We start from the raw sequence: 23,094 nt of genomic DNA, 5'->3' as shown, positions 1-23,094 counted from the left end.
TTCGAAGGCGAAGGCGAATTATTAAAAAAAAAAGAAAAACTCTCGGTCGATCGAACAACGATCCGAAATTATTGGGTCATCGTTCAACGGCAGACCCTGTTATATTATTCGAAGGATGGGGAAGGTGGTCGAACAAGGAGCGTGTCCTGTCCCCGGAATCATTATTTAACTTCGACTTCGGCTTATTCAGCGACGCGAAAAAAAGAGTAGGGTCGCGAAATGCCTGGTCGAATGGAAAGAGAAAGAGAGAAAGGAAAAAAAGAAAGAAGTCGAGACACTCGTTTTATTATCGGGAGGAAGAAAGAGAGAGAGAGAGGGGGGAATCGACACGGGCGAAGAGTGACGAATTTTTGTCGAGTTTTAACGAATCGATTATATTTGGCTCGCGACGAGATTCGCGTACTTCTGAGAATATGAAAATATACACGAAAAAAAGAGATACGTATTTCTTTCACGAGTATATGTCGATGCTTTCGTATCTAATAAAAAAAACTTTCTTTTTCGTCAAGGATTCTCGATTCCTTTCGCTTGAAAAGTTTAGAATTCGATACGCAAGTTTTTCATATTTTCTCAGCACTCCCGGAGTAGTGGAGCGGTGGAAAGAAGCGCGTACGAAGAGACCTCTGTCCAGTTTGGTCGCGTACTACGCGGACCATCTATAGCAGTATCCGACCGTTATTTTTCCGGCCCACTATTCCCCGCTGACCATTCCATAAAATTTGATCGGGAAGCGTCTCGGTGAAAGGAATTTTCGATCGAGTACTGCATAAACAATTTCGCGAAATTGATACCTTGACCGAAAGAATATTCGATAAACTTTTATCGACGAGCTCGTTTATGCTCGTGCCCGTATACATAAACGTTGAGAGGGGAAGAACGTTCCAGTTTTTTTTCTTCTTTTATTTTCTTTTTTTTTGCAATTTAATAATTCATTTTGCGAACTTTTCGTTACTTACTCGATAAATTCGTAACGATTTGTTAATTAAATCTATGGTAATCGGTCGTTCTATGCGTGATTCGTGACGCGAAAATCAATAAAGTATAATTTCAGTTGGCGTGGATGAACGTTACACCATTTCATCGCGATTCATTGGAGCGACGATAATTTGAATTATTCGTAACTCGATGAGTTCTAATGGAGTACAAAAAGGAGGGGGAGGGAAAACAAATTCGTTTCATCGACAATACTCGAGAAATTGAAGAGCAGAAATATGCGTATCCTCGGATTCGTTCGATCCCTCGCGTTCGCAAAGATGATCAGAGATAATCGTCGGAACGAAATTCCATTCTTCGGCCAATCATTTCGCTCGAACTTGTTTCTGGCCTTTGTTAATAGTCGATCCTTCCCCTCATCCTATTCGCGCCTTTCATCGTTCCCGTTCTTTCATGCAAATCGTTTCTTTTTCTTCCTTTCTTTCTTTGTCCAGTTGTCCACGACGAAAGAAGACCAAGAGGAAATTGCTCGAAAGGACGCGGAGGACAAAGGTACACAGTGAGATCCACTCCTTTGTCGCGGCACCCCGATAACAATACTTTAATTCGCGTTTAACAACGTTTTATGCAAACGTCGTTCGCGTTACGGCGACAATAATTTAATCAACCGTGTTTTTCTTCTCTCTTTTTTTTCTTCCTTTTTCCTTCCAATCGAAAAGCATCGAGAGGTCCTTCTCTCCCCTCTACAGAAGGAGGAGAAGGAAATAATCGGTTAAGAGAGAACTTTCTTTCTTCGATAAATTGTTACCCGAACAATTTATTATCAAAGCGTGGAATAAACGATTATGCACCGACAATCATGCTTATTTAACGTTTATTAAACTTAACGAAATTTCAACTTCTTAACTTTTCGTCTCCTCCCCCTCGTTAATACTCCTAATATTTTATACACTCATTACAATGTAACGCCTATATACAAAATTTACGAAAATTGCAGAATTAATTTGCAACGTATCGTGGATACGTAAAGGAGGAAAAAGAAAGAAAGTAAGGAAGCGTAGTTTGTCCGCGGCCGGAGAAGAAAATTGAATTGGAGCGTGGAGTCGAAGCTTTTCGGTCAGAGACGAAATTTATGACCGTGGCGTTCCGTTTATGGCGAGCGTCCGTGTTGATCGATCGACGAGGGCCAATGAGAAAGAGAGAGAAAGAGAGGGAGAGGAAAAAGGAAGAGCTATTATTCGCGTGTCCCTCATTGTCGCGACGGAGTATAACTTTTGCCGAATGGCTGGCAATTAGCAGCGGAATTGAATGAGGAATCATGGAAAATATCGTTGTTCTCCATCGAATCGAAACGTTCTAAACAACGAGGCTGGGGAACGTTAGAGATATTCAGTGACGAGGTTACACAATTTTATTTTTTCACAATCGAACCAGCCGCGCTATTTCACGTTTAAGGAACGTTGTTCCTGTTCCTTTTCCCTCCACGCATTTATCGTTCTCAATCTCCTCCCATTGGCCACGAAGATGGCGAAAAATAAGGAGGCACGGATTTTGGAATCTCCATCCGTCCGGAAGGGATCCGTGTTGGATGATGGGAAAGCGTTGATAGGATTTGACGTTGGAAATTAGGGGCGGAATCGGTACAAGGGAACGTGGCATCTGGGGATGACGTTTCGTCGATGATGGTGGCGCGAGTTTCGGCCGGTTTCTCAGGGGTGAGAAAGTGAGGAGGAGGCGAAGGAAAGGGGGACACGCGAAGAGACAGCGGGCAAGGTTGATTTATGCCGGGATGATTTCGCATGAAATTACGATCACGATCTCTCTCTGCTTTCTCCGCGAGATTCGTGGAAAATCGATTTAATACGTTTAAATATATCGTAACCGCGAAAAATCGATATTCGTGTATCCCGTCTCGCAATTATCCGAAGATTATTCTTGTCCCTTCGCATTTGCATAAACAGGCAATCTCGTAGTAGAGGGAACTCGGCGTATGTATACGCTATAACCATAACAATTGGCTGCTAACGTCACGGGATTCCCACTCATTGACGCGATTAACCGCACAAACCGTTTCATTAAGCGAGGCCGCTCCAACCTAATTTGCATGGCCGGTGTTTGCCGGTCTGGAAATTTTGCCTAATAGAATTTTCCCCTTCCGCGTCTTCGACGGAGGTTTGAATCCGTAGATTCAATCCTTCGATATCTATCTTTGCCCTATCTTTGGAAGAAAAGAAAGAGAGAAGAAAAACACGAGTCACTTTCCTCGTCCATCGCTCCAACGACGCGAATCGTTGACTCTTAAAAAGTTTGCGTTATAACGTCAATTGAACGCGGCGAAAGAATTTCGAACGTTTCGGATAGCGGCAACAGTGGAAAAAAGAAGGAGCGAGAGGCAAAGAGGTTAGAAAAGGAGACGAGAGGATGGAGGTCGGGTGGGGGAAAAGTAAGCGGCACGTGGCGCGACGTTCCTCCAGTCGCGACTATCTCTCGGGAGGGGAGATCCCTGGGCATTATCCCTCTCGTAATTTCAGCAGCCGGCTTACGCGAGCTTAGCTCTCGGTCGGTGGCGCGAGTCTACGCGTTTTTCCCTCGACCTCGCAGTTATTTCCGTGCACTTGCACCACCACCCTGCCCTCTCGTAAACTTAACGTAAGGGTTAAGTCTTAGCGCGCCTCTCTTTTTTCTTTTTTCCTTTCTCTCCCTCTCTCTCACTTTCTGTCTCGTTTCTTTTGCGGTCTCGCTCGCCTCTCTTGCCCCGCGCGCCCCTGTCCCACCATTTCACATCAAAGGCTATACACTTTCCGCTCGTTACACGAAATTATGCGGGAACTCGCGTGTAATTTCCCTTTCGGCCAACCTTTCGGAAATACGAACCGCATTGTTCGCTCACCTCGTCCTACCTATATATCCAATTTATCTTATATGACCTCTTTAAAATGGAAGCCGACTTGAAAATTGTTCGATAAAATCGTATTATCTTTTTCCTAACTTTGAGAGTATCGGTAAGCTTTTTCCCCTGTAAGTTTCTTTCTCACCTAGGAATGACTTTAACTGGATATTTTTGTACGAACGTGGAGGCTTATCTGTTTTATTATTTATGGCGTCGGTTTTGCTCGTCTCGAAGTCGTTTTTAAGTACGTTTCGTGGGTCTCTTTTAAAACTTTTTTCTACACCGTTCGATATGGATAGCCAGTGGAAGCGTTTGCGACGTTGCCATGTTGCTTTGAAAAAAGTGGTAGGGCAAATAATACCGTACACGAAATTTGTCTGTCATTCGCGGCAGTGGTGTTACTATTATTGCGACCGTCCGCGGTCGGTTTAAGGGATTCAGAGCTGGGAATTTTCACTCGAAAGACGAAGGACGCAGCGGCCTGCCTGGCTATGCTCGCTCGAAATCCAGAGACGATGAAACTAACGTTTCCAAGATTTCTCCAGCGACAATTTCTATCGAAATTTGCACTTGATCCAAGGACAATAGAATCAACAATCGCAAAGTCTGGATTTCACTCGAACAAGTTCTTTCGTCGAGGGGCTGATTCGATGGGGCTGAAAAGGTATAGTCTGCTCCTTTCTCAAGGTGAAATCGATTCAAAATATTGCGATCAACTTGACAAATCGTAGCGAAAAAACGGCCAGAATTGGCGAACCAAAACGATGCAAAACCGCGTTGCATCGATTGCAAAAGGAAAGCTGTTATAGTTTGATTGGAACCAGATTTGATTACTTGTTCCTGTCAATAAAAAATTCCCTCCACGATAAACGGTTCCGATCCGTGAGCGAAATAAAAACACAGCTCGAGGAATATTTTGCGAATAACAATTTTGGATTAAATCAATCTTAAACAACAAATATCCATTTCGTGTGTTCGAGATAAAGAAAGAAACTTGACACTAATATATATATTGATACGATCGCGTATTCGATGATTTCAGCTACGATTTACGGGAAATTTTCTCTTCGCAATGACGTTCTGTATTCGAAAGGAAGATCGTAGCGATCGTTGCTAAATTTTATCGAGGTTTCGTATTATTGTCTTCTCACGTTCGAACTTTCGAAACGTTCGTCTTCGGAAAAGTGTTACTCTCTCGCTTGAATTATTATCGCCTTCTTCTATACCTTGGCGTATCTTGCGAGAATTTTTCAGGGGAAATCTCAACGGAAGAGAATGATAAAAAAAAATATGGTGGTGGAAAAATGTGAGAGACAATATAATCGAAGCATTCACGAATTCATGAGAACGCGTTTGACCTGTCTTTGGTGCGGATTGAAGACGGAAAGTAGATTGAAAGAATGCAACGAACGTGATCCGCATCGATATCCAAACGTTAAAGAAAGTTTTACATATCCCGTTGAAAATGAATAAAAGAAAAAAATACATAGAATATCCATGTATAAAAAGAGTCCATTCGTGAATTGTGAAAAAAGAGAAAAAAAAGGGAATAGTATCTTTTTCGAACGAGCGTTGATATTTGCAATTTTTATTTCTGTTCTATCGGGATAAATCCAAATGTTGAAGAAATTTTTACATATACGGTTGAAAATAAATAAAAGAGAAGAGCGCGTATAGAACATAGGGGAAAAGGGAGGAGAGAGCCCATTCGCGAATTGTGAAAGCGAGAGAGAGAGAGAGAGGAGAATAGTATCTTTTTCGGGAGCGAGCGTTGATATTTGCAATTTTTCGAGTATGCACCTACCTGTTTCCTGAAGAGACGGACACAGAGAGAGCCGCCCGTTCTCTCCCCATGTATTCGCGAACGCGTCAGATAAAATACCATCACTCCATTTCGTTGGTAGCATTGCAATTTCGCGGAATTCGCCTATTGCCCCGCCTCCCCTCCCCCCACTCCCCCCGTGTTTCTTTTCGAGATGTATCGCGATGGCCGGTTACATCAACCAAATGAATATACACGCCGCGTCATTTTCACAAGAACGATCCAATGTCGCGAAAAAAATTCGTCGCGGAATTTGCGAAAAGCGACGATAAGTAAAGATCCACGGATCTCGAAGGTTGATCATCATTTCGAGGGGAGAAAGATGATAATTCGCTCTTTGCACTCGTGTATACGCGAGACGATACGTTTTATTATTATACATATGTATTTACATCTAGTATTACATTCTAGGGACTTTTGTCGCTCAATGTTTTCTTTCAGTTTCTGCTTAATCTTGTTCTGGTTAATTCACTGTTTATCGTGAACGTTTATCGTACAATGCAAAATTATAAAATGTAATTTTTGTCGACATTACTTGTATCATTTTTTACTTTTTTGTTTCGCGGTTGTTTTTTTTATATATATTTCATCGCTATTGTGATGCAAGATTGTGTTTTCGAGGGGAATATTGGAATTATCGTGTGTCCTACGTGTTCCTCCAATTTAAAAGTTAGTTTCATTTATTTTTTTTAAATTTTGAAAAATGAAAAAATATATACATTTTCACTGATCAAGGGATTGAGATGCATAAATTAAATAAAATTTGGGTACTATTCCCAGAAAAATATTTTTATTTTGATCGATTGATAAAAAATAATTCCAAGTATATAATGTAAATTTAAATATAGATACGCGTGCAAACGGTTAGAAATGAAAGAAAATTCTACCACGTATTTTTCTATAAAACTATCCGCGTCGAAGCGTCGTCAGACGTCGAATATGGATAGATTAGATAAAAACGCGATTCTTACCGCAAAAATGTCCTTTTAACCAGCGCACGTTTTAGTCGTTATAGCGCGCACCTGTTCCAGCCCGTTAACCGCGTTATCGTACCTCGATACGACGCCAATAATTCGAAAGCCGTTTGGAATGGACGAGTTAATCCTCCTCCGTTTAAAATACCGAAGACGCGGTAATAATCGTTAACTCCGAGGATAATTACCACGACGACGACATTCGCGTTGAGAAATTATATATACTTTTGCAATCTGTTCGAGGCGGATATCGATCGATCCGCGATCATTTTTGCAATACGATTAATTCGTTCGAGAACGATCGTTTGTATAGCAGCTGTTATTTCTTCGACGTATATTAATAGGCGGCAAATTGCATCGTTTTCGAGCACGTGTAACTTCATCGCGATGGATATCCAGAAACGTAATTGCTCGAGAAGGGATTCACCTTGTCCTTTCATGGGAAGGATCCTCGTATCGCGAGGATACGAACTTGAATTCAACCATGATTTATGACTCTGCGGTCGACGAGGATCGCTATAGATGCAAGAACGTTTAGGGAGATAAAGTTTTCTATATGAACGACGGGCCATTGAAAAAAAATTCCGCGTAATTGGCGCAATTGTCTGGTCGATGAAAAAAAGAAGAAAATAATTCTCCTCTGTCGTTCCAATTAGCGAAGCAGATTATAATATCGAGTTGTTCGGAAAGTAATTTTGTTTTCACACACGAGCGTCGCTAGTCGAACGTTCATCCAGCCAACTTCATTCTAAACCGTGTTGTCCGGAAAGTAATTTCGTTTTTTCACACGAGCGTCGCTAGTCGAACGTTCATCCAGCCAACTTCGTTCTAAACCGTGTTGTCCGAAAAGTAATTTCGTTTTTTCACACGAGCGTCGCTAGTCGAACGTTCATCCAGCCAACTTCGTTCTAAACCGTGTTGTTATCGTATATTTCGAGAGTTGACGTTTCGTTTATTTGTAACAAACATTTGTTCGATTCTGTGCGATTCTTTGCGTTCTTCGTGCGTGGTAAGAAAGATTCGAGACCGAAAGGAGCATTTTTGGTATATTTTATATTTTTTATTAAAAGAATAAGAATGTGTTCAAACAAGAAAAATATTACGCAGTCTACGGAGAAAGTGTATTAACGTAGTACGTCAGTGTCGAAAAGTGATTTTCAAAATTTCGTTCCGATAATTTCGTTTCCGACATTGAAAATGTGCCACGTTGAAGACAAAATAAAGATGCCGATCGAACGATTCAATAATTATCTTCGATATAATCCATGAAAAGAAGGAGATATCTGTCTTTCCCCTGAAAGATGCAAGTTCATTACGGCGAAATATTATTGGAGAGGAGGAAAAAAAGAAAGAAGAGTTTCTCGATGCCTGCTCGTTACACGGCTCATGAAACACCCTCTGTACACTCGCGCCGTATTTTAGCGTAGATCTCTGCTAGGCGTAGCTCTTCTTTAGCTTCCTCCTCCCTTTCTCTCTACCGCCTCGTTATGTATTTTATTTCCGCGGCAGTAGAGGGCCCGCAAACGATTTCCCCGGTAAGTGGCAATTTGCATAAACGAACACCCGAAACGTGTTCCTGCACCGCTCATTTTCACCGCCTTTCTCTCCTTCCCCCGGCTCCTTCCAAAACAACCTCCCTCTTATTATATAAATCGTCACCGCAACTCGACTTTTTTTTCGAAATCGTTGTACGATCTTCGATCAAAAATCTTATTCCATGGAATTATTATTATCTTATTCCATGGTAATTCGCGGGGAACGCGAAGTGTGAGTTGATCGTGTAGGGATCGATAGATTTCGCTTACGGAATATGCCCGAATAATGACACACGTGCAGAGAGAGAGAGAGAGAGAGAGGGAGAGGTGATTAAATCGTTGATTAATTCGAAATATCTGCCATCGTTCTACGATTCTGTTTCACGCACTGGTTAATAAAGCGTAAAGAGTTCCTACCCTCGTAATTAAAACCCATTTTCTCGAACAATTACTAATTTCGCTTTTGTGCCGATAATACTACAAATACACGCGCAACATCGTTAAACGTGGCACGAATGGCACCGAATCGTATCAACTGCCGATTTCGCGTTAATTAACGAAAATGTAGGCGGAACGAAATGCGCAATGGGCTCGTTTGTGCCGATCTTTATCGTAAACGAGGAAAGAAAATCGAGGCGGCCCTTCAAATATTGTTTGCAAAACAATACCGTTCAACTTTCCAAACCGATATTACGATCGAAATCGATACAAAAATTTTCCTGTTCTCACTTACGAATAACTGAATTTGTTTTCATATACAAATATACGAACCTTTAACCGTCGAATTGATTACGCGACGGGATGTTGGCGGAATATCGGACGAAAAAACAATTTTCCAAATTGGCGATAATTTATCGAGCGGGAGTGGCACTCGGCAGGGACGAATAGCTCGGGGAACAGGGGTTAATAAGCCGCGAACGATTTGCCAAAGAAACGAGTGGAAGGAAGAGAGGAATTGGCATTTTTGACCGAGTCATTGATGGATGCTGCGCGCGTCATTTCTTCTCGTGTCGTTTCGCGTCATCGACATCCCATCGTTGCCTCTGGAGGAGATGGCCTCTTACCATCGAATGAATCGCTGAATCATGCCTCTGCTCGCGCTTTATATATAGGGGTATATACATAGAGGTAGTTGACGTCGCGACGACGTGAAAAAAATTTTTCAACGCTTTTCATCCGCGTCCGATTTTTCGATTCGGATCGAGGGAAAGAATTATCTTCGAATTCTAGGAGGAGTTTTTTTTTTTTCTTCTTCTTTTTTCTCGTCTTCCTTTTTATTATCGTGGAACAGAACATTCTTGCTAAAGGTTTTGGTCACGTGGCCGATTTTATCGCCGCCGAACGCGTCACGAACTGGAACCGCTGTTCGCATTGCGTTCGTTTTTATTATATTTTTATCGTGCGCTTTTAAAACGTACGCAATAACAATAATTTGCTTCCGATTTAATTTTTCAATTAAACGCCAATTAATTATTCAACGGATGCGCCCGTGAAGCGAAAAAGTCTGCGATATAAATTTATAAAGCTAGGTTAAACGAGATATAAATATAAATGAAATCGAGTCTGTCGCAATTTAATTACCCTTAATAATCAATTCGCGAGCGTGATACAACTTTTTCTTATAAAAAAGAAAAAAATAATAATTTGCATCAATTGCAAATTCAATCTTTCGTATATTCGATATTCGCAGATGTTCCTCGATCAACACTTTCCCACGAACGTTGGGAAACAAAGAATTCGATCTTTCCAAGGTTTATATATATATATATTTCTTCGTGTCCTCGAGCTCGTGCCAATTACACCGTGTAATTTTCAAAATTTTTCGTGGCAATTCGACCGTAGTAAAAATAAGGAAGATAAGGATCGTCGATAAAGCCAATAAAAATCGCGGCCTGCAAAGGAGTAGGACCATTCTTCGCAGCGAGTCTCCTCCCCATCCGTTTTCCTTTCTTTCTCCTCGCTGTTTGTGCCTCCCCCTTCCCTGCTCCTCCTTTCCTCGAATACAATCAAACGTCGCTACGTTGCCAGATAAAAGCCGAAGCAAAAAACGCAGGAACGCTTTGACGGGAAGCAAACGTCTTTCCGTATTCTTAAGACATTTCCGTTGTGATTCTCTCTCTCTCTCTCTCTCTTTCTTCCGCTCTTCGCCCGTCCTCTTTTATCGGATCGGTAATTCGACGTTTGATATATTACCTATTTACGACCTCTCCTACCAATCTTTGATCGATCTTTATAAAGTTAAAATTAAACTCGAAAACGGCTGAAACAGATTTTCGACACTTGGGGAGGAGAGGGGAGGAAGATTTTATGCGATTATAACTCGATTGTTACAATTACCGAACAAGTTGATCAACTTGAAAACGATTAAATTCACGTGTAATTAACTCTGCTCGGTTCATTAACGATAACGATTACGAATAAAGGGTAAAGATTAATTCTGTAATCGGATATATGAAAATCACTGATTTGCATAATGATCAGGGTAGGGGGAGGGGGTCATGTTACGAGAAAATTTGCGAATAATCCGATTACGGTGCGAGTGTTGGGATCGGGAAATTGGACGCGTGGTAAGATTATCGAAGGTGCGTTCTTTCGTACGTTTAATAATAATTCTCCAAACGGAACGAATATTGCTTCCCATTAGTGGAACAGAGTCGAATGATGTTTTTCATCATTTCGAAATATCGAGACGGAATTCTACAGTTACCGACATTTCTCGTTCGCTCTCTTTCTCAAGCGTGAGCGACTGTGGCGCCTTTCGCGTTTCACATTGCAAACAAGGGAGACGAAGCATGTTTGCTTTTCTTCGAGATCGTCGGTTGAATATTGGACAATCTTTACTGCAAACGCGTATTGTAAAACGAGTCTAGGTTATCCTCTATCTACCATTTAACAGTGATAAATTATCAGGCGTGCGAACAAGTTCATTCTCCTTTTTTTTCGACGATCAGAACTTTCGACCGCATTCGAATCATTTTACCGATCGTGGCGCCATCTAAAACAACGTTCTTTCGTTTTTAAGAAAAGTTTCGCGATCAGCGCTCTGAGAGTTTCCCTGTACGATAATTTACTTACTCTTCGCGTTCCTTAGGAGATAAAGTGTCGAAGTTACCAAAATGGTTTGCCATTGAGAGAGGATATCTTACGGAACGTGGAAAAAATTTATATTTGGAAATTTTAATTTGCAGAATCGTTCGACGACGGTTAATGAAGAGGTGAGTCAACTTCAAAATGGCGAATCCAACTCGCATAAGGTGAGATTTTCCAGGAATATTATCAAAATCAATTAATGAATTTATATAAATTTTAGAATTTATACGCGTTTCAACTCGGATATTCGAAGATAGCCGGCGAGCGGTTGTCATTTTTCGTGGATAGAATTTATAATTTATTCACCAGATGAGAAAAAATGATCAGTGTACCTGTAATAAAATCTTGATTTTGCGAAAAATAAGTTGGAAAGAAGCACGCCTCCTCGCTTCTACAATTAATAACGGTGTTAATAATGTAGAAGGAGCAATTTGGCGAATTCTTAATTAAGAATTTTTCAGGTTAAACATCACTCTTGACTACACACCTCTTGTGTACACTGCTTGCTTACGATGCATACCGATGCGAACGCGAGTAAATCTCTCCCTCTCTCTCCTCTATCTGGCGAATAAAAATGAAGAGCCCGTCGAATAAAAAGGGGTGGTGAAAATAAACTGCTCTCTCAAGAGAGAGAGAAGAACGAATCGGAGCTTTTTCGTTCGTGAAAACGAAAAAAAAAAAAGAAGGAGACCGAGCCACCGCCCTTTGCGCGGACACGAGTTTGCGCGCTACTGCGAGTTTAAGAATATTTTATCGAGAAATATTCTCGCGGATCGGGTGACTGGCGGCCTCCCGCAGGAATCGTCCGAGCGATTCCATTTCTCTTTCCCCCTCTCTGCGATACGCTCGTCCGTCTTTCCTTCCTTCCTTCCTTCCTTCCTTCCTTCCTTCCTTCCTTCCTTCCTTCCTTCCTTCCTTCCTTCCTTCCTTCCTTCCTTCCTTCCTTCCTTCCTTCCTTCCTTCCTTCCTTCCTTTCCAGCAACCTTCCCCCCTCCAACAAAAACCGTATAAGACGCGAGACGTTTGAAAAGATTGATTTTGCGCGTCGGTCAACCGAGCCACGCCATGCCGCGAATACCGTTCTGGACGCATCGAAGGGGGGAGGGGGGATGGAGAATCGCTCCTTGGTGACTCGCTCGAGCGCGAATAGTCGTTCTATCTAGGTGGAGATAGGCGAAAGGAATCCTTACTCCTCTCACCATAATTCGAGATAAATATATATATATTTATATATATTATATATTAGATATATTATATATATATATATAATTCGAGATAAATATATATATATATTTTTTTTCATTTTGGACGAAACGAAACAAAATTGAGAGCAAGCGATGTTTGTTTTCGATCTTAACGAGTTATTATTATTTTTTTTTTTGTTCATTGTATCTGGGGAGCTAGAGAGATAAAAATTCTATTTTTCGATTCGAAATTTAATTAAAAAAAAAATCACAACGGGGATGATAATAGATAGATATGGATAATCCACGCGACTCGACGTAACATTTTCAATTTTTCATTTGGGGGAAAAAAAAGAAGAAAGGAAGAAAAAAAAAATTGGAATTAAATTTCAAAATGCGTAAAGGCGGTAAATGAAATCCATACGTATCGCGTATTATAAAATTTTCAACGTTTTAAATCAAAATCGATATTCTATTTAACGATATATGGTTATAAAAAAAAATCCTCCTTTTTTCGAAACTAAATCGTGTTATTTTTTTTCTTTTTTTTTTTATCGGCCATAAAACACACACTCTTTGAGCGTGGAGCGGTGCTCGATAAATACTTGAAAACACACACGGTTAATAAAAAATTGAAACGGGTAAACTATAAACTTGAAAAATTTCGAAAAAAAAAAAAAGGACTCGTGTGAAAATGTTTGTCGTCACAATATGTTTACGTAATATATTAAGACAATATTTTCTCTGTCGATTCTCTTTACTCTCTCGTCTTATTCCTTCACTTTGCGCGGCAAAAAAGCCATTTTCCTTTCAAAATATTCCTTACATTTTTCTACACCAACCAGTGTCCCCTGGACAGAAGTACAGAGTATATATAATCCATCTTAATTAGAAAAATCTTACGAGTTACCTTTACTAACGAGTAGCAAATATTTTAATAATCGATCGTGAAAAAAATTGAAAAATCATTTTCAGAATTTTCATACCAACATTTATACAGTGGGAGAGTGATGTATCTTTCTTTCCTTTTTCCTTTCTTGATCGATCATCGTCGCGAAAATTATTCGACGTTATTTCTCCAATGAGAAGAAAAAGGAAAGAAAGAGAAAGAGAGAAAAAAATAACGAAAGAAGAAAATCAACGGTAATTTTAATTTTCACTTCGCGTTGATCATCGTACGTGATGTGTCTCGAGGACATTGGTCCCATTGCTCTTATTTATTTTGTTTAAACGTTCACGAAGCACGTTAAACACGTGCTTGCAAAACGTTTTCAAATAATTCAGTGGAGCAAATGTAAGTCGACCTAGTTTCCACCATTTTATTTGCACGAATAAAATAAACAAGGATGCTAACGCGACCAGGCTGCTACCACGCTTTATGCAAGCGTGGATAAATCTGTCAAATCAAACAACATCGAAATCGAATCGATATAGAAAATTCAATTTTCACTCTTGTTTATCGTATCGGAAAACGCGATAAAACATAATTACGTTTTTCAACTTAAAATTATATATATATATATATATAGACACATGGACAATATTGTATCTTCATTTCAAATGAGTATAAATCGACAACGAATATTATTTTTCTCCGCATTTTACGAGCGTTACAAACTTAATCGCGTAGAAAATGCTTCCCTCGAATGCTATAAACTGTCGCGGCCGAGATGTTTATGATAAAGTTGTGCAAGTTAATTTCCTTTGAAAAGAAGAAAAAAAAAAGTTGCTAGGAAATTATCTCTATCTTATCTTATCTCATCGAGAAAAAAGTTAATAAAAACTGTCGCTTCGAGGACAGTCGAGGTTAATCGTACAAAGGTGTGCTTCGATGTGTTCGTTTGAAACGGACTTTTTTTTAAAATTAATCGAGAAACGTAAAATATATAATATAATATCCGTGAAACCACTCGTGCGAAAATAGATTGGGAAACTTTGGTCGTCGTAATTTATCTCCGACAAAGAAACGTTCGAAACGAAACATTCGAAATTCTTCTTTTGAGAGGGGGAATCAGACCGGATGGAACAAGAGGTACGACTGGAGGAAGAAGAGGAGTAGGGGGGACCCCTCGTTCATTAGCGGCCAATTATTTTTGTTCAGTCCGTTGGAAAAGCTTTCTCCGAGTTCTCAATGATTTGACGAATATCGAAGCCTCTTGATATTCAGGTGACATGGAAGATAACTGTTTAAGTAGAGCCCGATCGATATTTCCATTCCTCGCGGAGAGTCGCGAAAAATTTATTTGTTTCTTTTCTTCTCTTCCCTTCGCTACGACCGCCGCTCGATTGAGAATATATCGCAAAAAAACGAAAATAATTTGTATAAAATAAGCGACGAAGTTTGAGTTTAAAGGAGGAAAAAGAGCATGGCGATGCAAGGAGAAAGGAGATAGAAAGACAACGTCGCGTCGCGTTGCGTTGCGTTGGCGAAAATGTTAATCACTTTTATGAAAATACAGTGTGGGAAATTTATAGTTGGCATAGTTGAAAGCTCGGGACCCGACGATGATAAATAATCGCGAAATTCGCGAATTAATTGGTGAGAAAACGTATCGGTTGCCAACGCGGATATTTATCGTGCAACGTATCCCAACTAATTGTTCGTTCTTTTCAACGTGGCCATGAATCTCCGTCACCGGGATTTCTGCCGCCGCGCTTCTCCAGTACTTCGATATCTCATTTTACCAAGTCTGCGTTTCATTTTTCGTTATCGAACAAACTATCTTCGCCTTTCTCTCTCTCTTTCTGATTTATGTGGCGAATGTACATAATTGAATTAACAGGGACGATTCCTGAAAACGTGCTTCGTTTTCTGGACAATTATCAGCGTGAAGACCTAGAGAGAGAGAGAGAGAGAGAGAGAGAGAGAGAGAGAGAGAGAGAGAGAGAGAGAGAGAGAGAGAGAGCAAGGCGAATACTTCGATTGTTAAAAAAAATTTTTAAAAATAATTTTTATCCGTTTTCTCTTTCTTCCTTTTTCTTTTTATTTCTTCTCTGAAAGTACATCGTATCGCTTCATTCGCGGGCAAAAAGAGTTCATCCCGATCGGAGGGAATATAATTTTATAATGTTCGCAAAGTGTTCAGTTTCCTGACGCTGTCAAGTTAATCCGGTTAATTTAAATTACAAATTCAAATTTACATATTAAAATACACGAGATGTTAAAATGTCGATTATTCGGAAAATGGAAAGGGCGCGGGAAAAGGGCGGGATTAACTCGTCGGATTCGCCGCCCGTTGTTGGATCCAGGAATTTTAATAATACGTTAATTTAAAATTACCACTTTTGCTTAATTGAAGTTTCGCGTTAGAACACGGGTGTCGGAGGGAGAGTTAGAACGTGCATGGGATTGCCAGACAACCTTTCGAAAAAAGGCACACGATATTTCACGAAACAACGCGAGATGTTCGGACGGAAAAATTTTATTATTCTCGCGGAACAAATTATCTACTCGATCGCGATCTTTTCGATATCTCGATCGCAGCGAAGACGGAGAGAGAGAGAGAGAGAGGACGTTCGGATGATTTAAAAGGTTCGAGAATGGGATTCGACGGGGTGGAAAGCGGGTGGAAATTTGGAAATTTCGCCGGATTCGACGCGAAAAGGGGGGGGAAGTGATCGATGCCCCGGCAAAGCGGCCGGTGTTTACTTGACGAGGCCGATCGATCTCCTCTCTGGACGGCTTGGAGGTCGAGAGGGATCGGCTGGAAGTCGATTTGTCGTCCAACATTGGATATTATACGTTATATCCGGGGGGGCGGGGGGTTGTCTTTTCTAGAGACTAGGGAAGAAGGTAAGGTGAATTATTATTGGAAAGTAAGAGATGGTTGTGTCTTTGTTAACTGGTTTCCAACGAGATCTTCTTCGTTCAGCGCCGTTCGGCTTCTTCCGTCGATATTTTAGCAATGCGAGAATAATCTCTCGCGTCATTTTTATATATATAATTGTTAAGATTTCTGTCCTAAAATTCGTTCGAGCTGATCAACTTTGTGTAGAATGTTGATCTTTTCGAAGGATAAGTATAAATCTTGAATTCTATTTATATATGAATTAAATAGTCTACGGAGAGGATGTAGTGCGTCGAAAAGTGGAAATTTCGACAATTTCGATAAAAATGAAGGAAAGGCGTTGAAGACAAAATAAAGGCAGTGATCGATGAAAGTTGAAATTAATTATTAAACAGAGTTCGAAGAATTTGAATTCTAATTTTTATTAATAATATCAAGCAGCAGCATTTATAGATTATATTCTTCCTCGAGGTCAATATATATATATAATAAATTTATTATTATTATTTATAATTAAAATATCAAAATAAATATTGACATATTAACAAATAAATATATATAAACAAAAGATTAAAAATTTATACTAATACAAATGATAATATATTAAATAATATACGAATAATAAATTTAATTATCATAAAATATTAAATTTATAATTTATAATTTATCTATTAAAAAATTATATCATAGTTATGAAATTAATTTCATTAACAAAATTATCGAGGTCAATATATATATAATAAATTTATTATTATTATTTATAATTAATTTTATAATTTAAAATACCAAAATAGATATTGACATATTAACAAATAAATATATATAAACAAAAGATTAAAAATTTATACTAATACAAATAATAATATATTAAATAATATACGAATAATAAGTTTAATTATCGTAAAATATTAAATTTATAATTTATAATTTATTTATTAAAAAAATTATATCATAGTTATGAAATTAATTTTATTAACAAAATTATCGAGGTCAATATATATAAAATATAATAAATTTAATAAATTTATTATTATTATTTATAATTAATTTTATAATTTAAAATACCAAAATAGATATTGACATATTAACAAATAAATATATATAAACAAAAGATTAAAAATTTATACTAATACAAATGATAATATATTAAATAATATACGAATAATAAGTTTAATTATCGTAAAATATTAAATTTATAATTTATAATTTATCTATTAAAAAAATTATATCATAATTTTGAAATTAATTGTATTAACGAAATTATACAATTACGTTCTAACTAATTTTTTCAACGAACAATTCGACAGTTCCATTACACTCTGTGCAATATCTTTCCAAATACCTACGAAATATCCTTCACGGGTAATCGAGTGACGTGGCTCGAGGAGAACTTTGACTGTCACCTTACCCCCTCCACTGCCTTTCTTCCCTCTCCAAGGAAATTTCGAAGCCAGAAAAATTTAATCCGCCAACTGAAACAAGCAATCGTTAATAATTTTCATTTATTACCATTAATTAGAATAAAAAAAAAGAGAAGAAAAGACCGGAGCAGAATCCAGGGGAAAACGAGCATACAAAAAGGAATCGGTTGGTTAAAAACATTTTATCTGATTATTAGGTTAGGAAGGTGGGAAAAATCCATTAGCTCTTCGCTATCGAGAATAAATCACGGAGAAACATCTGCCGGTAAATCCACCATAAAATCCACTGGGTATTAACAAATCAGGAAAGTAGTTCTCCCCTTTTTCACTTAGCGGGCTTTAAGAGAGAATTTAGAAACTGCTCGGCGTCATTCCGTGTGTTTCTTACCTCCTCCTCCTCCTCTTCCGTTTCTTTATGAGTTTCCAACCCGTTTCCTTCCTTACACGCTCCCCCGGCTATCCATCGAAAACTCTTGGGAAATAGCATCGAAAAATACGAAGAAGAGAAATCGAACGAAACGTGTCCCCCCTTTTTATTATTGAATAAAAAACGAGCGTGCTTAAATTTGAGGAAATTTATAATATAATCGTCAATTCTCTTGAAAAATTTTAAGAGAGATCAAAATTCTACCGAGGAATTCCTCCGGTTCTTCTTCCCTCTTCCTTGAAGAGGGGAGGTTGGTTGGTTAAGTTCAACTCGGGCGCTTAACGTTCAAAAAGACTTCACCTTCTTCTTGATCCTCCAACCGTGGGGAGAGAAAACGGGGAAGGAATGCGCTTCGAAACTTGAACTTCATTATATAACGGCGCGCTTTAATTTCGGAGGAGGGCCGTCCGGTTTGGAAGGAAGGAAGGAAGGAAGGAAGGAAGGAAGGAAGGAAGGAAGGAGGGAGGGAGGGGGAGGAGGCACGAAGCCGAGGTAACGAGCGTTGTTGCGTACAAAGCAGCAAAGCAGTCCAAGGAAAAGGAAAAATTCGACCAGCCAAAAAAGCTTGGGTCCAACGCTTTTCACCCTGGATTTTTCACTGCTGCGAGATGCGCATATATTCTTAAATAACCTCGCTCGTCTGATTAACTAAGGTCTTGAAATTTCGAGCTTGCACGTGCGAGAAATACGTATTCGCTTTAATTTTCCGTATTTCGTTTTATACACCGTGAAACGAATTAATCGTTCTATTTTTAAGCGAGATTTTAGGCCCAGCGATCGGTCTAAATTTAATTGTTTAACGAGTAATTTATATTCAAAGTGTCGCTTTGTTCGGAATTTTTCAACGGGTTAATTAATTGCCAACTCTGGCTCTTCATTCGTTCGATATACAAAAATACACGTAAGCGATTTTAGACCGAGTCTAAATTTAATTGTCGAATTGTTTGTTCGAGTAATTTATATTCAAAGTGTCGAAATTATTCGAAACTTTTCAATAATTAATGCCAACTTTGGCACTTGGTGAAATCGAAATGAAACGGGCGAATAAAAGTTCGTTTCATTCATTAGTCGCGTATAAATAAGAAACGATGAAAGACCGGTTACGATTAAAACTGGTATTTGTATTTTCAGAATTAATAGAATTATATTCGCGATATTTTCAATTCCGTTCCAATTTCAAACACAAATATTACCTACTTCGTCGTAAAAATTAATTTATTATTAAGGATGACGTAGCCGAGTGTACAATACAAAATTTATAAAAAAAATACACCGAAAGCGAAAGCTCTCGCGTACACTTCTTTCCGCTTTATATTATCCGTGAATATTTTATCGGAAGAAGTATATATATTTTCCGTATATATCGTGAAATTTTCGGGAGGACATCTATGTCGCAAAAGCGGGCGAGAAGTGTGCATTTCTCGCGTGAAATAGGGAGAATCTACGTTATCTACCGAGACGCCGCCAGGTCCGGTCTAAACTTTAACTTGAATAACAGAAAATTTCCATCTTCGGCTGGCGTGTATTCGGTCCGCGTATAATAAAACGGCGCATAGCGGCCCGTGGTATACCGATATGCGAGAGCGGCGCGTTACGTACGTTTTATATACGCGAGTCGGGCCGACGTACGCAGCGCCGACTAGCGGAGAAATAAAACTACTATGCATTATGGAATACAGCTTTTTCTGACAGATTTCCGAATAGTATTTTTCGTATTTGGTCGATCGAGCTTGCACAATACAATATCGATCGTGACCAGAATATATATCGTTGAAGAAATGAATAATCGAATTAACAACAAGAAGACGCGAATTAAGAAAGTATAAAATCAAATTGCGTCTCGAAACGATTCGATCGAATTATATTTTTCCGATTTTGGGTCGATATATAATAAAATACATAGAAAAATAAAACGTATGAGGTAACTTGGAAATAAAATGGTAAAAAAAAATCAATAAATATTTGGACAAAAATGAAAAGAGCAAGACAAAATTTTTAAATATGGACTGTAACTTACAATTAAAAATATGCTAGTTTTATTCGCTATTTGAATCCTATTTTACGTACATTCGACTCTTGTCCCTCTTGTGGAACGCGTAAAAAATCATCGACAAAAATCGCTGCATTTACGAATTTCTAAAGTGATTAAAACTTTAAGCTTAATTTACAAAATAAAAAGAAATTTATCGATAATCTATAACGATTTAAATTAAAAATATAATTTCGAGACGTTATATATCCGTTACAAAATTGAAATGAACACCGTTCCAACGACCGTCCTCGATTCTCCTGTGTTTCGATTCATTTCCCTCTTTTTACATACCGCAATCTCGATGCGTCCCCTGTACACCGCGTGTAACCGTCGCAAAAGGAAGAAAGGAACAACTAACGAAAAATATTTTCGCGTCCGACCTTTAAAACTACGAAACAGTTTTGACGCGATGCACGAAAGGCAAAAATTCCGAGTGTGCGCGTGGCGCGCTATACTCGTAAATTACGTTCTGGAATGTCATTATACGAACGAAAGCGATGGAGAGAAAGAAGGGGGAGGGGCTTGGAGGAGTAGGCGATAAAAAGTGTTGACGGTGTTAGGACTGCGTTTTCGCGTCATTATGATGTTATTACGAAAAATAGAAGAGGAGAGAAAAGGAACAAGGACGAAAGAAAGTAGCGAGATAGAATTACGTGTGCAATGATACGTGCCGTACGAATTTTTTCCCCCTTTCCTTTCGCGCGGATATCACGTTTTAACGTAATGGGAAACGTAAATGAAACATTATATATGTATATATATATATAAAGCTCGCAGTCGATATTTTTAATTTATGAGCGAAACGATGAAATTTATAATTATATTTTGCTCGGTGAGCGTTTAATATTTGTATTCAAATCGAAATATCGTGTATAAATAAATCAAAGAACACCGGTTAGTTACGCGCTCGCGCATAAATTAATTAATTCAGAGAGGCGAGTTAACTAAGGGGACGAATAACGAGAAGACTTGATTATTATTTTTTATATATATATAAAAATTATCGTCGCGATTTTAAACGAGATCTCGCGCATCCGTTCAACCGCTAATCGCTTTTACTTTTACGAAGACGTGTCCTTTTTTTTTTCTTTCTTTCTTTTCCAAAGGATTCGAGCATTCGAATAAACCATCCGGATTGACGAAAGACGCGACGATTCGAAATTCTACTGTTGGTCGCGTTAAAATAGAAAACAGTCGGGCTAACAGGTTTTATCCAGTTCCCTTCGTTTGTGTTCCGCTTAGAAACACGGTTGGGAAAAGGTGAAACGTCGTTAAAAGTTGCGGGAATTTTCGAGAAGTTGTAACGAAAACTATTAACAACCAACCCGATTAAGTTGCCAATAAAGTTCTCTCTCTCTCTTTCTCTCTCTTCAGCTTACCATGCTGCAGCATCTCCTGAAGAAAACGTGACTCGGTTTTCCCCCCCCCCCCCCCTCGTGCAATTTCCACGCCACGCAATTTTTACTTTACGAAGCGCAACGCATATTCTCACGTTTAATGAATCACGATAAACTTGGCTTTCCCGAACCAGGGCCAGGGAAGGTCTTGCACGCGAAAATACTGCCCTTACTCTCCGCAATTACGCCCCGAATAATTCACTCTCGGCGAGATGCGTCCTAGAATTACAACGTTAATTAAATTCTTAATTAAAAAATAAATTTCCAGAGAAAAGTTTCGTGATTCGAAAGAGAAAAAGGAAAAAGAAAAATCGTGACGAGTAATCGTCGTCGTCATCCCTTCCTCGAAGAGGCGAAGAATTACTTTTGAACCCTTTTCCTCCCCTCGAGGAAAGGGATTTGAGGCGAAGAAACGATTATCGAGAGCGTATTAACTTTATTAAATCGTTGTTTTCGACAATTGTTTTCGAAAAATTGACGAGAGAAACGCTGTTGGTCGATCAAGGGGGAGGCGAAAGGGGCGATTAACGAGATGATGAATTATCTTATAGAATATAGGGGGGGAGGGAGGGCAAATGGTGGTGATCAAAGTGGCGCAATTATGACCATAATACGGCCACTGTCCCATTCTAATTCCATCCAACTCTCTCCTCTATGCGCCATTCGACGCGATCGTTTCCCAGTGTGCGTGTAACAAAAGGGGACTTGGAGAGTTTAATCGCATTGCTCGTACATAGCATTACTCTAATCCATTCCGGGATCCATAGACGTCACTCGTTCCGCGCTACTCCGATTAAACTCCTTCGATCGAGACGATATAATCGCCCAATAAACAAATTTTCATTCAATTCATCTCATCGAGTCAATTTCGAGCAACCTCTGTTTTCCTATCCGCCGGCGAGCAAGTACGAACGCGAAATAATTAAAGAAAAAACTTTTTCCTTTCCACGCGATTTATACTTTTATACTTTTTATATAAAGAGAGATTCCATTCGTCAATTTTCTTTTAAAAAACGCGTATCCTCAAGATACGCATCTATACGCGTCTACCAGAGCTTTTACGAAATTCGAGAGACAATCGTCTTTCGTGGCAGTGGAACGTATAACCTCCAACCAGTTACAATTCCATTACTTAGCGTGAACTGTATTGTTGCATTTGCAAAGACTCGGCAACACTGTTGAGAGCTCGACGAGCTAGCTCTCCAACATTTATTAATTTCCAACGTCTGAATTACATCGTCTGAGGCGGTGTCTCGATTAATTTCAACCTAAAATTTCTATCCGACGATCGATTATCCTCGCGCGAATATCTGTATGTCTAAAAGTTTCGTGATGACAGAACAAATTCTTTCCTCCCGTATAAATAACGAGCGAGCAAAGGAGACGGAAAAGTATCGAGCGCTGATGCCATTCACTTGGCCAAATCGTAACTAGCGATGGAGCGTCCGTTTTTTCCACCGTTCGCCTCATTTTCCGCGTGCAATATGCTTTCCAGAGAGATAACCTTCCAGTATACCCTGCTTTTGACATGTGAGGATTTTATTTCAACGGGACTTTTATTCCGTGTATATATATATATAGTCACGAGTCTCTCGAAAATA

General features: G+C 39.0%; 1 protein-coding gene across 15 annotated transcripts in view; it reads right to left on the bottom strand.

Moving 5' to 3' along the window:
• LOC108001085 (TWiK family of potassium channels protein 18) overlaps positions 1 to 23,094 on the bottom strand; it is a 223,197-nt gene that overhangs the window by 135,277 nt on the left and 64,826 nt on the right. For 12 of the 15 annotated variants that reach the window (XM_028668346.2, XM_062073108.1, XM_062073109.1 and 9 more), the window contains one exon: positions 17,559 to 17,688. The exons of 1 other annotated variant lie outside the window; for it this stretch is intronic. The gene's annotated coding sequence lies outside the window, so the exon portion shown is untranslated. Of the gene's footprint in view, positions 1 to 17,558; positions 17,689 to 18,025; positions 18,497 to 23,094 lie in introns of those variants that run through there. 2 more of the 15 variants (XM_062073115.1, XM_017061931.3) reach the window with 2 other exon arrangements.

This window comes from Apis cerana, linkage group LG3, assembly GCF_029169275.1.
Source record: "Apis cerana isolate GH-2021 linkage group LG3, AcerK_1.0, whole genome shotgun sequence".
Lineage (NCBI taxonomy): Eukaryota > Metazoa > Arthropoda > Insecta > Hymenoptera > Apidae > Apis > Apis cerana.
Note: the sequence above shows the minus strand (reverse complement) of the source record. Positions and strands in the feature narration are given on the sequence as shown.